General features: G+C 38.4%; 1 protein-coding gene across 5 annotated transcripts in view; it reads left to right on the top strand.

The window, feature by feature from the left end:
• The first annotated feature begins 452 nt into the window (after positions 1-452).
• FILIP1 (filamin A interacting protein 1) overlaps positions 453-15,412 on the top strand; it is a 110,073-nt gene continuing 95,113 nt past the window's right edge. For 3 of the 5 annotated variants that reach the window (XM_026102277.2, XM_026102276.2, XM_064508683.1), the window contains exon 1: positions 454-939. The gene's annotated coding sequence lies outside the window, so the exon portion shown is untranslated. Of the gene's footprint in view, positions 940-15,412 lie in introns of all 5 variants that reach the window. The other 2 variants (XM_026102275.2, XM_064508682.1) reach the window with 1 other exon arrangement.

Genomic DNA, 15,412 nt, shown 5'->3' with positions numbered 1-15,412 from the left:
AGTTAGAGACAGAGCAGGAATTACTGTAGGAAGCTCTTGGTCTGGAAGAACCTGGTTGTCTTTGGAATAAATATCACACTGAAAGCTTTCCAACCTAAGCCTTTCATTAATTTCTCTGTGTCATCTTAATATATTTAAACTGTGTAAAAAATATGCTACGAAAAGTTCTCCCCACATGTACTTTTTCCTCAAGTGAAGTGCATACCTTTCAAATTATAAACTTCCTACATGTCCTAGGAAAATCCTCACTGTATAAATAATTGAACCCATCTGCTGTGAACACAGGTATTCTTTCTCTAGCAGTCTAAAATATATGCCTAAATGCACAACTTGTATTTAGTGCTTTAAATAGTAATTACTCCCATGAAGTCACTGGAAGCCTTAAAAGGATTTGACAGTTTCTCCGCAATCTTTGTGAGTGTAGTAGCTGGGCTGTGCAGTGCTACATCCACTGATAATTCAGCAGCTGAGGAACTCAGTAAAGCCTGCTCCAAACTTCTCAGCTGTTGACAGGCTTGACTTGCTGAGAACACTGGTTAAATATAGCACAAGCGAGCTGAGCTCAACAAAGTCATTGCTGTAACACTGTGTGAAGAGACCAGAAGAGGGGAAATACAATCTGAGAACTAAACTGCCAAAGCCTAACACCACCTAGCAACAGTTGAAAAAACTTTTAAACAAAAGTCTGGGTGAGACATAGACAGAGTATACCCCCTGCTTCTCCTGCCTGGGATTTCTGTGAGAAGCGGCTACGGTCTTCTGTTCTCTACCCTGTTGCCTTCACCACTTCAGCTGCTGGTGGACCTAGAAAAGTGGAGAAAGTTTCTCTCTTTGTGTTCTCCTGGGCTGGATCAGGCTACTACTGTGGTAGTACTGTGGGACAAGCTCCTGCTATCTTGAGGTGTAAAGGATATATTCCTAGGTTCCTCTTGCTCACAGGTAAGATTGAGCTAACTATTCTTAATGCATTCTTTTTAAGAGAAGTGATTTTCTTTTCTAATGATTGCTGTTTCCTTCTCTGAACAATATTCTGCATGAGTCGAAAACTTCAGTAGAGAAAAGTTGGGATAAAAGGTTTGGGTGTTTTGTTTTGCTCTTTCATCACAGAAAAAATTGCTCAGATAATTTTTGTAGTTTTTAGAACAAAGAGTACTCAAGTAGCTAGTAATAATATAAAAAAAGTATAGATTTTGACATATATCTTGTTTTTTCTGCTCACATGCTGACAGAAGACGAACTAAGATTTAAGAATAAAATACATACCATCCCTTACCAGTGATAGTTTAGTAGCTTATTAAAAGACAGTAACAGCCTGTGTGGTAAGAGGAAATAGCCATTCAGTAACTGCATTAACTGAACACTTTGTGACCCAGCGCATTTGTATTTTTCTTTTCTGAATAACATTAAATGCACAGACACACCTGGTACATTTTGTACTACCCTTGTGACAGCAGGTCTTGGTTCTTCCTCTTGTACTTATTTATAGAGAGAGAGCATTAATCTCTGTTTGATTGATTCATTTTATAACACAATCTTCCTAAAGAGTGACCTTATGTTTATTACACCCCAGTGTGCTTGAGCTGCCAGCTCGTTGTTTGTAAAGCGACTGTTTCTTTTAGGAAAATAAATGAGAAACCAGTTCTCGGATCTTTTATTCCGGCAGCACAATAGAAGGCTGTTTATCTGTATGAAATGCATATCCTATGGTCACATAATGGTCACGTAATTTAAGGGAGGAATTGCTTAGCATGATTTGTTTATGTCTAAAGTGACAAAACCTGTTTGGTCAATTAAAGAATGAACATAATTTCCCCCAGTCTTTTAAAGCCATTTTATCCATGCAAAAGAAATTTAGTATCCATAAAGTTTTAAAAGAAACACTGATTATGAATTCATATATAATATGAATTCAGTTATGAAGGCAAAGATGTAAAGAATGCATGTAACCCGTGCAAAAACCCTAGTCAGGGATTTATGTAGAGTGGTCTCAGATGAAAAATATTTGCCCTAAAGAAGGAATGGACTGGCTGAGTGCTCTACGCTGTTTGACACAGGCTGTGGACTAAGGGACTGCCTCAGGAAGATGAGAGTGTCTTGCTGTAGCTAGGTAATTCTAGGTTCATCCCTACATACTATATAAATCTCATGAGTATGACATCTTACCAGTGACACAACTTTGTCTTGTTGGTGGCTGAGAATGTAGCTGCCCATGAAACAACAAAAGAAAGGAAGTATTAGCATGGGGAAAAATTCTTAAAAGCCAAAATAATGTAGTTTACATTTTCTTTCATAGCAAGGGGCGCACTACTTACTTAAGCACTTAATAGGAATGCTTTTTGGTGGGTATGATTTAATATGATAATCATTACTGTGGACTCACTATAGCACTACAGTATCTTACATCTAAATCCCAAATGGAAACTTTGATACTATTAACATAGACATTTCTTTAATATAGACATTTCTTGAGAAAGTTATTTTTTCCAAAGAAAGCTGTAGAATAAGAACTAGAACTGAGACAGTATGATTTGTACAGTGTTTGTTATTTGGGCATTAGAGTGAAAATAACGTTTTTATTTTCACTGAATTAATTGGCAAATAATTAAAATTGTGGAGAAATATATCATTATAAATGGAAGACAGAATCCATATAAAATGGGGAAATTTTATGCTAATTACTGGTTGCTTTCTGTTTTTAGCTGTTGCTCAGCAAAATGTATGGTTTTATAATTTTAGTTTTCTTGCACAATCTACATATACCAAAGTTTTTAAAAGCAAAAGGCAAGTTTTGCCTTTGGACAGGACTATAGATTAGTTGTAAAAGCAACTTCCAATTTTAACACATGGAGTTGTGGTTTTAAATACATGTGTCTTCCTTTCCATTTCAAAATGGGGAAGCAGGCTAAAATTACTCTTCTCAACAGGTGTCCACAAAGAGGCTGTGAGATTTTCCAGTCAAAACTGTGGAATATGTAATGTGGCTATTCAACAGATGGTTTCATTTTTGAATAATAGCCAATTCTACTAATGATTACAGTGAAACTAAGTTCAATTTTATATCAAATCAAAAAGTAATTTAGGTTTTGGCGATATTCTCTTTCACAGAGATTTTCTTGGAAGACAAGTACATATCACATACCCATTTATTTTCTCTATTATATATTACTTTGATTTTGTTTTTATTCCAATAGCCTTGGAAAATGGATCGTACCTTTCATGGTGCTAAAGACTGTATATTCCTCCCACTCTGAATCAACTTCCAAACTCTGCTTGTGGTTCAGTTCTTTCACCTTCATTACAGCAATGTTATAATTTATGGCCTCTTTTTGCCAACCTCGCCACAGCTAAAGTCATCATCTTAACTGAGTATTTTGTCATCACCTCAGTCTTTCACTCTCTTTATGGAGACTCTGATTCTTTTTAAAAACAGAATTCAAAGACTTGAAATTCATCTTCAAACTCACTTCAATTCTATCTCAGCCTACATCCACTGCGATTTATCCATGCTCCTCCTGCTTATATCTGATAGGCTATTAACCTCAGCTCAACTATTAACTGGTCCATCATCCGCATTAAAGGCTTTGTTAGACTTGAAAATGATCTAGTGATGTATGAGTTTTCTATAGTGCCTATCACTGTAGAACCCAAGACTGCTGTCATGTCAAGACTAGTGTTTGCTGCTAACAGAGCTCTGTTGACTGAGGTAGGACTCCTGAAGATATACCTGTGCTTCCTGGCAGCGGGCTGTAAAATAAGCACTGTTCTTTCAGAAAATCTCCACTTTTAGCAGTATGTCCTGTTTTGTTCCTCCAAGTCACAGTTCCATAATAAATGCTTTTGTTGATATAGGTGTATCAATAAAGTGATCTTTCTGTTGGCACAGAATCTAACACATGCTTTGTTTAAGGCTTTTGGTGATCTCATCTAACTTGGTCGATGTGCCCCCAGGCATAAATTAAGAATGTGCCTCAGAGCTTTGCTGAGTCAAAGGCCAAGATTATGCCACTGAATTCAAAGTGAGTTTTCTTTTGAGTCCCCTCAAGAACATTTAACAAAATTGATAATCTAAAGTCCTGTCCAAGTAACTCTTTTCCCTAAGAGATGTTTTACTTTTTCTCTAATTTCCTCTTTCTTCTCCTCGTTTCATATGGTCTGTTGTTGCAATTTTCCATACTAATTTAAAATATAAATTGAATTTGGGAGCAGAGATTTTTTTCTTTCACAAATCCAAAAAGCCATTCAGAGAAATAGAGCTATAGTGTATGCGAAGAAGCCAGATGAAACAACAACACAAAGGAGAGGGAATTTTGCCTCATCTATTCATATTTCCTATTTTACCAAAAATATTTAGTATCTAAAACATGAGAAAAGAAATGAAAAGTAAAAAGAGAAAATGGTTTATGTGATAAGGTAATTAGGTTATCTGTTACGTAGAAAAATTTAAACATTTCTTTACAAGAAGCACAAACGCCTAGACTTTTCAGCTTTAGCATCCTATTCTGGTTCTTTCTGGTTTTGAGCCTTCTCCCCTTTTATTTCTCTCAGCGTTTTCTACTGCAAGTTTCTTCCCGCTTTTACATATAATATCAGCAAATTTCAGAGTCCACTTGTCATGTAAAACTGGCAAGACAAAGCAGAATTATTTTGGGAATATAGTTTTTTCCTAATTTTGGAGGATATTGGATAACTGGGGAAACAATTATTTAGTGAAGAGTTAATATTTCTTAGCCTCTCTTTTCTCATTCAGTAGCTGGTATTTGTACCAAGTTAGTCATACTAGAAAATAAAGTATTTATAACACAGTCTTGTAGTTACTCTTTGAGCTACTTATGTCCAGCGGGCAGGAACAATTGTATCCATTTCCTCTTTGGGAATGGCAATGGGAGTCTCTAACCGTGTTGAAGATTGCATGTCACCTAATGTGTTTGTAAAATTTGCCTTTCTGGACACTTGATTAGAGTTTAAATTTTTTGGATTTTTCACCCACTCCTCCAGTTTCTGCAGAAAATCTCCACTTTCCATGTTACTTTTTAGTCTTACCATCTTAGCAAAACAAGTACTAACATCAATGCAGACACAAAGTCTCGCTGAACTGGGACAGTATTTTTTGTTTAATTGAGGATGGTTTTGCGCTCTCATTCTCTTTTTGCTTCAGTTGCGCTATATGTCTAAATCCTTCTGGAAGTAAAACATACAAATACAGACAAGATATGAGGATGATATGTAAGATTACATAGCTGTGGTCACCACCAAAGTGGTTTATACACTTAAATACGGAGAGAGACACAGTTCTTATCGTTAAGAGCATATATCCTGAAAGCAAAACTACATGATATTTTAGATTTATATTTTATAGTCCCACTGCCATTGAAATATTTGATTTATCCTTGTCTGCTTAGAAAGCAGTGTTCTGAGGCAAGGAAATGTTATTATTTATTTCTCCCAGTTAATAGAAAATTGCTATATGTGGTATTATAGAACAGAAAGGAAAATTAACAATTCTGACACCCAATTTCTTAATTTTGCAGCTCTATCAAAGCTAAAAGTTAATCACAAATGTGCGCATATGTGTCTGCACATGTGCCTGCCTTTTGTAAGAAAAGAAATGCTTTCTGGCATTACAGAATGCATTGCTGAAGCAGTGGGACAAATACATACGAAGTACAGGGAAATAGGCTGGAGCTTGTACTTTTTCCCTTAAATGGGCAACCCGTCTCGATGCTGTTAGCTGACACAAGCAAAGGGGTGTGTGAATTTAAGAGATTGCTGTAGATTGTCCAAATGAGTTTCATTTCAAAGCTGATAAAAAGTACTTAAAATCTTAATAATTTGTGATTTGACCAGACTCATTCAGATATTAACCAGAGGTGTTTCAGAACAAGAGCGAAAACCTCAATGAATTTCCAATGACTATTTGAGCCTGATTTATATCCTTTAACAGCTCTTTAATACAGTAAGGATCACTTTCTTTGCCTTTCCTTTTCAGGGAAATGGTGTCAAAGTGTATAATGTTTGTGATTTATACTGTTCAAGGGTTTGTTCCAGTGCATCTGTAAAAGCAATATTTTGGAAGCTAAATCCATTTTCTATCTGAGGCTTGTAGGCTTAAAGGGAGGGGGGTGTCTCACCAATGTGTTATGGATGTGGTTAGCAAGAGTTACAGCTTCACTAACAAACTCAAAAACCCCCCAGCAAAAACGTAGATTCTACTGTAGTGACAGAAAAGGAACTTTCAGAAAGTTTTTAAGGCTGCTCCTTTAAAAAAAAAAGTGTAGTTGAATATGAAAGATGTATCCTTGGTACACGAATTTTCATTATAGTTTATCGGACTGATCGCATTTTTCAGAAAATATAAACCAAATGAATGCAACCGAAAGCAGTAGACTGCTAACATCAGTGTAATCGAATTGCTGCCAACTTGCCTTGTTTATCTAAGAGATCTCTGTGAAAATAAGGTCTTTCCCACACAGGCATGAGTCATAGGCTGTAACGGGGCTAAGCAGACATGCTTCAGCTTTCTAATGCACACATATCTAAACTAACCTGTTTTAGAGCCTGTTCTTGTAACTAAATGACATGTAGCCTGACAACAGGAAGGGAGAAGTGGTGGTGAGTTCATGATGCTATTTCAGTGTAATAACCTGAATACCTAAGGAAACGATGCAATTTCCATTTATTGGGAAAATTGCAGTTACTGTGACAACAAGTAAACACTAAAGAAAAACACAGGCAATTTATCCTCCAGTTCAAATTTCTGAACACAGTAGATGGGATATTCCTAAAACTCCATGCTATCTAGTTATGTGATTCAAAGGACATTCTTATTTTTGAAGTAAGATTTAGCTTGTTGAAGAAATATGCCTTTAAAAGTCATAGGCAAGGACACAAATGAAAGGGTGGCAAAGCACATATGCTTAACTATGGCTGGTTCAAGGTTGCACTGATCAAAACACACAGATTTTAGTCACAGGTTTATCACGTTAAGGCTATTCAAATCCTGTTTCTGTGATCTATAATTATCTCCAAAATCTCACTTGGCCAGCCATCTATAATCACAATAATGCTTGGATCTAACTTTTAAGGTAAAGGTCACAGTAGTTCTTCTGTAGTATCTTACTTCTCCTTTTATTCTTCTACAGGGACTCCTGTAATAAAAAGGAACTTAAATTGTATTTCAGTAGATAGGGATTTTCAATCCCCAGCTCTGGTAAAATTCTTTAAAGAAAAGTAAACATTCCTATATTTAACGCTGGACAGGAGGCAGGAGGAAGGGAACAATGCCATGCTAGACGTCAGGCACAGGGCAGAACAAGATGTCCCTTCTGCACAGAGGGGCACACATGGCAACAGAGCTCCTTAGTGCTGGAGGCACTGAGTGTTTTGAGGCAGCTGGCTATGGGAACCGCTGCCACTTCAAGCAGCAGAAGCCAGAAACTAGGACCTAAGTCAGAGAAGGTATCACATTGCAAATAGTAAGAGGCAGAGTCACAGTAGCATGTCCTACAAGACAGTCTTATCTAGGCGCTGCTTATGGAATCAGAGAAGCAGAATTTAGGTGGGACTAACTAACTTCAAACTTCGATCAGGTTGCTCAGGCCTTGATTATTTTCAGTTATCTTAGTTAATTTCAGGTCTTACGTCTTATCTGGATTGCCATGTTTTGAACATAGCTGACTGAGAAATATTTAGGCAGTGATTATTATCAGTATATTGAAATCTGTACTCTGGATGAGAGTGGAAAGCAACATAGATTACAGGCCTTGGGTCAGCACTTTCAAGGTAGGAAAAGAAGCAATGTGTAACATTTTTGTTTGGTTTTATTATGTTTGCTGTGTTATATTCTAAAATAAGCGCAATAAGAACTAAAAATTCTGGATATAATTTTCTATCCTAGTTTACTTGAGCTTTTAGAATGCACTACATCTTATTCTTCATCCATCTCCTATTCTGGTGGAAAGCCAAACATTTAGGATTCTGATGCCATTAAGATGCCATCTTTCTGCAAAAGAATCCTGAAGAAATGTTAAGAATATTCTATCTTTATCTTTCCAGGCAGTCCAAAAAATTGAAAGGCTAGAGTAGAGATGGTAAATAATAAGTGAATAAGGAAGGAAAACAGAGCTGCTGCTGAAGAGGGAGGAAACCCTGAAGTTTGCCTCTGCTGCTGAGTTCACTTTTCTTACCAAACATCTCTTTCCAATTGTATCCTAATCAGGAACAGAAGATGGTTCACATATGGCAAGCAGGATTCCCAGATGGAGTTCTGGGTAACCTGAGAAGAACTTAGGCTCTTTTTTTTTTTGGTTAAAAAAGCCCTTTGTTGTGGAAGCATCTAAATTTACCTGGGAATGGCTACTGCAGAATAAAGAAAGCAAAGAGCATCTTGTGGCACTCAAAAGGATGTGGCAGTCAGTCTTTCTGTGTAGGAAATAGGAAGGCTATTGGTCGAAAGAACCAGCAGAGGATGTTTACCAAACTGTTGACCAGTCCTATTAACATAGGATTTCTCTCAGCTATTAAGCATAACCTTTGAAAACAGATACTCTTTTTTCTTTCTAGGTGAATCAGAGAGTAATGTTCCTAAAACCAGATACTGTAACTAACAGAATGATTATGACTATTGTCTGTGTGCTGAGGGTGGTCGGAGAAGGGGAGGAACAGCTTAAGGATATGTATTTGGCCTTTGAATAAGTGGGTATAAATTGGCCATGAATACAGTTAGGCTGTGTATTAATTTCAAATCAGAGAAGTCAGTTTATTTTGGAACAGCTTTTTATTAGAAAGATGGAAAGAGCAATGTAAGCAGCTTTAAGACCCATCCATCCATTTATAAGTGGACATACAAAATTGTCTTGGTAGTTGTGGGCCCAGGAGGACCTGCTCAGTCTCGTGTTCCAGTGAGAGCCCTCTGTGTGATGGGGAAAAAGTTGCCTGGCTCCAAGAAAACAAATTCCTGATAGCGAGTTTCTAGTTTCTGCTCGGTGTCTCTAAGAGCCACACAACCTGCATCACCACAGTTCTCTGAGAACTAATGGAGTGCTAGAAAAATATGAAATGTTAGCTATGGACATGATACTGAGCTTCCCCTTAGCTCAAACAGCGTGAAGAAAACACAGGAAAGTGTCAGAAATAAACCAAATAACCTATGTAAATGTTCAATAACTAGCCTGAACATAACACAACAATTTTAACAGCTTGTTAAGAAATAAGTAGAGCAGGAACAACAATTCTGCAAGCTACTGCTGTCAACTCAACAAAATCCTTTCAAAGAAGCACTAAGTACCTAAAAATAGTGTCAGTGGCAGGCATAAATGCACACAAGGAAAGTTAATTTAGATACCTCCTCCTCCTGTATAAACAAAGACTAAATCACACTGAATTTAATAGACCGTAAGAAAGACAGCATATCTGATTGATTGCTTATTAATAAGAACCACTTTTCTAAATTCAGATTCTCTCCCTATAATATTCATACCATGTTTGAATTGTGTTGTTTATTCCCTTCAAATAATCTTACCTTAAAATGCCAGATGTTAGGTATCATACTGGGGGAGAGGAAAGCTGGTTAAATGGACAGCTGTTAAATCAGTAACTCTTTGTATGACTCTTAGCAAGTTATTTACTCTTACACTTTTAATAACACCTGGGATGTTACAAATGTAAATATAGTAATGACTCTGATGCTCTGAGATGTCGCAATATTAAACATCATGCAAGTAATTTAGGATAAGGAGATTTAAATAGCCCTCCTTGGAAACCAGATTCCACAAGGAAAAGAAGGAACAGAAGCTGAATTTATCTGAGGGACAAGAATATGTATCTTTACAGAAGCTCACCAGAATGAAGCATGACTCTGCCCTGAGATGCGGGTAGCAGGAAATTAGCCATCCTGGTGGAGTGCAGTAGAAAAGGAAAGAGGAGGACCAGAGATGTGTCCAGGAAGCTGCAAGAACATAAACATACCAAAACAGAAACCGTACTGGTGTCAATACTAAGAAGTTTTCAGAAAAAAAAAAAAACAAACATTCCCTAGGGTTCAGTTGTAATTCATGCGATCCCCATGTCTGGGCTGGGAGAAGAAAGAGCTCCTGGGAAACAGCAACACCCTTCAGTTCTGCCTGGCTCCCACTGGCCTGGTGGGAGGGTGCAATACATAGCTTGGGCCTCGAGCTCTGCCCAGCTGGCTAAAGCAATGTTAGAAGCTCAGATGGCTCTTTCGGTAGTTGGCATTTTTGATAAAAACTTGCTTTAGGAATTAGGTTGCCATTACCCATGGCTCTCAGCGTTAATTAAAAAAAAAAGAAGAGTGGAGTCCTCATGGCTCCAAACCTGTGAGCTCTAAATGTTCTGGCCCCAGAAGGCAACTAAAAAGACTCTCTGACTATTGCTTTTAAAGTCTCCTGAACCCCATGATTTTGGAGGCTTAAGTCAAAATTTCAAACATGCATGGTTGGCAGCACCGTTAGAAGAGCCGACAAGCCTAAGGGCAGGAAAGAGCGCGGTGTTGACACCCGTGCCACAGCACAGACCCGCTGGGCCCGGGTGCTGCCAGCACAGCTGCCAAAATGCAGCAGCAGGCAGATCTGGGCTGCCCCGTTGTGCCCTGCCTCAGTTCGGTGGCAGCAGCAACTGCAAAGGTGGGCCTGAAGCCAGTCCAGGTCAAGGTAGGAGATCTGGAAATTATTGCTTAGTTTGCTTGAGAGCCTTCCCAAGGGGTAAAGGATTAGGGGACACATTACCTTCCTTGGGTTTCATCAAAAAGAGGTCAGTTCTTCATTGTGAGGCCTTCCCCCATGAAAACAGAAGTCGCAAAATGCAGCAGTCTGAAAGGCCACCACAGTATCTGAAAGGACAAGGTGGCCAGGGAGTAAACGGCAGAGCACATACTGCACTTCCCTGAGCAGTAGAGAAAACGACAATCCTGCCTCCAGAGGAGGTGTGGGGAAGGCTTGTGGGAAGATAAGGAAAATGCAGCTACCAAGAAAGGGTAGGAGAAGAGTGAGAAATGAAGGTCTCCTGGGTCCGTTACATTTAGCTGCAAGAGAGGGGAGTGGAAAGGAGAAGAAGCCAGCAGCACCCCTTCAGATGGGTGATCCACAGCTAGCTTTAAGAAACCAGTTGCTTTCCCTCAGAAAACAGGGCCCATAGTAATGACATTTTAAAGGATCTAAAAATGCTAGGATGTTGTACACACCTTAGGGCTGTGCTGAAGTGTAGTGGCATTTTATCAGGGTGGCTGCAAAGAGATCAGCATTTGGCATTGTGGCAAATGGAGAATCTCCACACATGTACAATAGTAGCACCCATGCTCTTACAAAAAAATGAAAGTCTTTATCATTCTTTTACAGACCATGACTTTTAAAGGTTCGTTTGAAGTCTCACAGCAAATTGCAGGGTATGGGCAGGAGGAGATTGCTTTTTTGTTTGTTTGGGGACTTTTTGCTTACAGTGAGAGAATGGAGTTAAACCTTCCGGGTTTTGAATTTGCCGTCTCAAGGCTGAACCTAATATCTAATCTCCAAGCTCTCCTGGACAGCCTACTTCCTTCTTTTTTGCTGGTGTAAAAGCAAGGGAATCTGAGAGGTGGGCAGCTATTAACTTCATTTCAGCATGGTCATTTGGTTGCTTCTTGAATCAGGCAGCTTGAGATGCTTGAAAACAACTGAGTGTATCCCCTCCAGAGGTTACATATACATCACATCCCTGATGTGTCTAAGCTCCCTTGGCCTCTGTCCAGGAACATCCAGATTTCCTGACTCATGGCAATGTACGCTGTCTGGTTGTACTTCATTAGCAGCAGCTCAAAAATCAGAACAGCGTTATGCTGTTGCATAAGATTTTCCAAGCAGTAAACAATAAGACCCTGCCACAAGCTTTATTACATTTATCTTGGAATTCAAGATCCAGAAGAGACAGCAGCTTATTATTTTCTTTAACGACAACCCAAAAAGACAGTAAGATGTTATTCTTTAATAAAAATTTTCAGGATATCTTAGTATCCTATTAATTAAGTGTTCTGAAAAGGAAGATTAAATGTTACAGAAGCTAAAAAAAGCTAATTTTTTTTCTTCCAACTGAGAAACATGGTTACCATTTTTTATTGTCATATCAGCACTTATATATTAAAAATGATGAGGACAAATTTAGGCTACAGAAGCTGAGAATAATTAATAGGAAAAATTACATTATAGAGGAGTAGTAACATACCTTTTTGTAAGTCCTGTTATAAATAGTTATTTTTATTTGTATTATTTCAAGCGTTTATGTTTCAAACATTTTAAAAGCAGTAGCATTATCATCTGGCTTAAAGTAGGTTTGAAAATAAACAGTCCATGACTATTAATGGGGTTCATTAGAAGAAAACTGTCTGACTCTAAAATCTATTTTGGAGATATGATTGCTCCACTCCCCTGCTAGTGGCATGATGCAGCTGCTGTTTCTTTAATATTTTTGCTGACAGCTACAGCTGACAGATAACATTTCAGTCCACCCCAACATCAACCCTATCTCAAGGCTCCTTTACTTAGTCTGAAAATGTTGGCTTCCTCATGGCTTCACCTGCACCAAGGACAACTCCTCTTTCCCTTTGAAAACTATGCAGTTATGCATACTGGTCACTTGTGATGGAGCACATATATCTGGTGGTACTAAAAAGTAGTGTCAGGGAGCAAGTCATCAAGGCTAGAGAACCTGAGTAAAGTCAATGAGAAGCAGACAGGGGAATAAAAGTAACAGGTACTCTACAGAACGATGAGTTTTGGACTCCGTAGAGGACTGCAGTGAAGAGTAGCCTTTGCATGAAATACCAAAGGAGACAGGAGCCTGCTAGCCGAGGGTGAACACCCTGGTGTGCACATGATAAAAGTGCCAAAGACTTTCATGGCCCCTGGGGCAGGCACAGCTCCAGCCTGGGGGAGGGAGGTGGGCGAGGGTATGGCTGCAGCCAGCTCGTGTTGGAGGAACATGTGGGCCATATCACATCGCTCGTGACACAGCAGCAGCTCTTCTTTCCCTTACTTCATCTCCCCTTGTGCTCTCTAAGAAAACATGTGCCAGAATCTGCAAATAAAAAGAATAATAAGTATGTAGCTATGTAGTAGGTCAGTTGATACCATAATATTAGCTATATTTGTTACCATGGCTAATCTAAAAAAATGGTATGTTATCCATCTTAATGCATAATTCCCTAGCAAACATGCTCTGATTTCTTGGTTCATAAAAGCTTTCAGGTCATAATCAATCACTCAGTAATATCATAGTGATTCACACACAAAAAGAGCTTTTCACAAATATAGCACTGTTTTCTCCCAGGTAGAAAACAAGAACATCTGCATTTGATACAGAGCTCCCAGTTCTGCCCCTGAACCTGTGAAGGTCCGAGAGTGAGCAGCGGAAGAAGGGAGAGGATAGGTTTGAGGAACAGTCAGCAAGTAAGAGAAAGATCCAGAGAGAAAAGTGGAAATAAGACATTGCTCAGGCAATCCTTTTATTATAGGTCTGTTGTAGCTAAACAGGAAGATGAGAGCGAGTCTGGAACCATGCAAAACCAAAAACAAAACCAGAAAGGAAAAGGTTAGAATACTTTCTTGCTTCAAGACAGGGATTTAAAACGTAGTCATCCACCTGCCAGAAAAATAATCTAAATGCAGCCCATTCTGGGATGACTGCTTCATTGTCTCCAGATAAAATTTTTCTACTTTATATGAAATACTTAAATGTTCACTGGAGCAAGAGCTGACACTTGGGGAGACTCAAAGCTAAACATAAAGTCACAGAACTGTGATTCCCTGTGACGGAAAATTCAGTCATTAGTATTCAAATACCTGTTTTGCATCAGGCAGGCACTTTGAACAGCAGTTCTTTTCTGTATAGTAAGAAATTTAAACATTACTTAGCTTTAGAAAGGAATTAGGCTATGTGGAAAAAGAAGACAGAGAAACCACCATTTTTCTGCCTCACTCTGAAGATACCTATGACTTCTTGTGACTTTAGTGTGAAAAAAAAAGGATCAGAAATAGCGAAAGGGACTATTTCTTCAGTTTATACGTTCCATTTTCTTTTCCATTTCTCTGAAGCTATATACTGAATTGGACCTATATTTGCCTTCAGGGTACTCAAAACCATGCTTTTAGGTGGGATGAACTGTTTACTAGAAGAAATTGCCCAGCGTAACTTCATCTACAGGCTCTAATAAGACTGTTTTATATCCAGTTCCCCTGCAAAGGGAATCCCCATGGGGCAATGCCTGGGCTGCAGGACTGATGTGTAGCGATAACACCAGGGAGAGTTGCAAAGAGCACGTCCCTGAGCCTTCAGAGCTAGTGTGCAGGTCTCCCAGTCTTTCTGTAGGCACAGGGATTTATTTGGGTGCTGGGGAATTTTGGAATTAATCGCATATTCCCATTTCTCTCCATAGAGGTAAGAAGCAAGCACAAAACCATCACTGAAAAAAAATCTGCCAGTACAAATAAATAATACAATGTCACATTACTATTAAGAAAGCCACAAACTGCGGCTTCCTGAGCCACTGTGAATCCGGTGAGGAACTAGGTTTCATAACCTTTGAAAGTTTAGAAAGTACCTAGGATATGTACTATTGTATGTTAGGTTCATCTTACTATAAATCTCCTTTTTGGAACATTTCTCTTTCTGCAAGCTTCTCAAGGTTGGCAAAAATTTTGCAATTCTGCCATGGTGGATTTCAGCAGAATCATTGTTTTCTAACTCTTCAGAGTAGCATTTCTTCTATGCAACCCCCTAAAATTAAAACAGTTTCTTTATGGAAAAAAGAGCAAGCCTTCAGCCATTTGCATTAGAACTTCGCTGTAGGTTAATAGGTCAGAATTCCCAAGGACATAGCAGAAAATGCTGGCTGAATGTCAAATAAGTACATCTTAAAAATGCTGTCGTAGAGCATTACAGGCAGAAAAACATAAACTGCAGTTTATGTTAGGTTATTTTCATGCATTTTCGGAGTACTGCCATAATAGATCATTTGGCTAGCAAATAAAGGAAAAAACTTAGGAAGTTTGGCTACAGTTGTTATACGAAGTATTTAGAAATTTCTTAGGGCATGTTTAGAAATGTGTTGCCTATATCAACTCACCAATCATGAATAAATTCTTTTTCTTGTACATGCTAAGAGACCGTAAAATACAGTAAGAATAAGACAGCGACAGCAAGAAAAGACACTACTTCTGATGTTTCATAGGCAAACAAAAATATATGGATAAATGAATATGCTTAGGAAAATCTCTGTCTTTATTTTTAGCATCTTTAGAAATGGTTTTTTTGAACACAGAATGGAGGGAGTGGATTTGCTGGTAAGCATTCTTGTCAAGACAGATATGCATTTTCAGACTCATTTTTTTTAATTCCAGAAAGAGAACCAGTTGATCTTAGTCAACTGCTT

Source organism: Dromaius novaehollandiae, chromosome 3, assembly GCF_036370855.1.
Source record: "Dromaius novaehollandiae isolate bDroNov1 chromosome 3, bDroNov1.hap1, whole genome shotgun sequence".
In the NCBI taxonomy this organism is placed as follows: domain Eukaryota; kingdom Metazoa; phylum Chordata; class Aves; order Casuariiformes; family Dromaiidae; genus Dromaius; species Dromaius novaehollandiae.
The sequence above is the reverse complement of the archived record's forward strand: the minus strand, read 5'-3'. Positions and strand labels throughout refer to the sequence as shown.